Source organism: Triticum aestivum, chromosome 5A, assembly GCF_018294505.1.
Source record: "Triticum aestivum cultivar Chinese Spring chromosome 5A, IWGSC CS RefSeq v2.1, whole genome shotgun sequence".
Classification (NCBI taxonomy): domain Eukaryota; kingdom Viridiplantae; phylum Streptophyta; class Magnoliopsida; order Poales; family Poaceae; genus Triticum; species Triticum aestivum.
This window is the reverse complement of record NC_057806.1, coordinates 700,000,935-700,003,400: the sequence shown is the minus strand read 5'-3', so window position 1 is coordinate 700,003,400 and position 2,466 is coordinate 700,000,935.

The window sequence follows — 2,466 nt, the reverse complement described above, 5'->3', positions numbered from 1 at the left end:
TGCTTGCAAGACTTCCAGGAAACAGCGCCACCTCCAAGAGTAAACATATACCCAGTTGTGGCCTTCATCTCATCAGCATCAGAGATCCAATTCGCATCACTATACCCTTCAAGTACCGACGGGTATCCGGTATAGTGAAGTCCATAGTTCATAGTACCTTTCAGATAGCGCATAACTCTCTCAACAACATGCCAATGTACATCACCCGGTTTGGAAACAAACCGGCTCAGTTTGCTCACAGCAAACGCGATGTCAGGCCTCGTTGCGCTCGCTAGGTACATCAGTGAACCAATGATTTGAGAGTATCTCAATTGATCTTTAGCCATGCCTTTGGACTTTCGAATCAATACGCTAGGATCATATGGTGTTTGAGATGGTGTGCAGTCCGAATATCCAAAACGACTCAACACCTTCTCAACGTAATGGGATTGCAGAAGTGTGATCCCACCCTCATTATCTCTCAGTAGCTTGATGTTCAAGATAACATCAGCCACACCAAGGTCTTTCATCTCAAAGTTCTGAGATAGAAACGATTTGACCTCCTCAATGACTTTGAGGTTTGTTCCGAATATCAGTATGTCATCAACATACATGCACAGTATAACTCCTTCGCCCCCACCATGGCGATAGTATACACATTTGTCAGCCTCATTAACAACGAAACCAACAGATGTCAGAGTTGTATTAAACTTATCATGCCATTGCTTAGGTGCTTGTTTCAGGCCATATAAAGATTTTATCAACCTACACACCTTTCTTTCCTGACCATCTATCACAAAGCCATCAGGCTGTTGCATGTAGATTTCCTCCTTTAGCTCTCCATTTAGAAAAGCCGTCTTAACATCCATCTGATGGACGAGAAGACCATGTGAGGCCGCCAACGAGAGTAATACTCGAATGGTGGTCAGTCTAGCCACAGGTGAATAAGTATCAAAGAAATCTTCCTCTTCTTGCTGGTCATAGCCCTTGGCCACAAGCCTAGCCTTGTACTTTTCAATCGTACCATCGGGCCTAAGCTTCTTTTTGAACACCCACTTACATCCCAGTGGTTTGCAACCATAGGGACGGTCAGTGATCTCCCATGTCCCGTTAGCCATGATGGAATCCATCTCGCTACGGACCGCATCCTTCCAGTAGTCAGCTTCTGGAGAGGCATACGCTTGTGAAATAGAAGTGGGAGTATCATCCACGAGGTACACGAAGAAATCATCACCAAAGGTCTTTGCAGTCCTTTGTCTCTTGCCCCTACCAAGGGTTTCCTCGTCATCCTCCTCGGGATTTTCATCATGTGTTTGTTCATAATATTCCATAGGGATGGCAGGTTCAGGAGTCTCCTCAGATTCCTGTCTAGAAGTGCTTTGCATATCTCTCATAGGAAAAATATCCTCAAAGAATGTAGCATCCTTAGACTCCATAATTGTACCGATCTTCTGGTCAGGTACCTCAGATTTCACTACTAGAAATCTATAGCCAACGCTGTTCTTAGCGTAGCCCAAATTAATGCAGTCCACGGTCTTATGTCCAAGCTTACGCTTTTTGGGGATCGGCACGTTGACTTTCGCCAAACAGCCCCAAGTGCGCAAGTACGAGAGTGTCGTCCTTCTCTTTGCCCATTTCTCATAGGGAGTGATCTCACTATCCTTTGTCGGAACTTTATTCAGGACATGACATGCCGTCAATATAGCCTCCCCCCACCATGCCTTGGATAAACCCGATGTATCTAACATGGCGTTAACCAAATAGGTTAGAGTACGGTTTTTCCGCTCGGCAACCCCGTTTGACTGGGGTGAATAGGGAGGCGTCCTCTCATGAATAATGCCGTGTTCCGCACAGAAGGAATCAAACTCACTCGAGAAGTACTCTCCACCACGATCTGACCGGACTCGTTTAATTTTCTTTTCAAGTTGATTTTCAACTTCTGCCTTATAGATTTTAAAGTAGTGTAGAGCCTCATCTTTAGTATTTAACAGATACACATAGCAATATCTAGTGGAATCATCTATCAATGTCATGAAGTATCTCTTTCCACCTTTAGTCAACACACCATTCATCTCACAAAGATCAGAATGTATGAGTTCTAATGGTGCCAGGTGTCTCTCCTCCGCGGCCTTGTGAGGCTTGCGAGGTTGCTTAGCTTGCACACATGAAAGGCACTTAGAACCTTTGGCTAAAGTGAAACTCGGGATTAAATCCAACTTGGCTAGCCGCGTCATAACACCAAAACTAATGTGACAAAGACGTGAATGCCAAACTTCAGATTCATTAACATTCGAATGAATATGGTTCACGACTTTATTACAAAAATCTGCGAGGGAAAGGCGGAACATCCCTCCGCTCTCATAACCTTTTCCAACAAAGAGTCCATATTTTGTAACAACTAATTTATTAGACTCGAAAACCAACTTAAACCCTTCTCTACATAGAAGGGAGCCACTAACGAGGTTCTTCTTGATGGCGGGGACATGC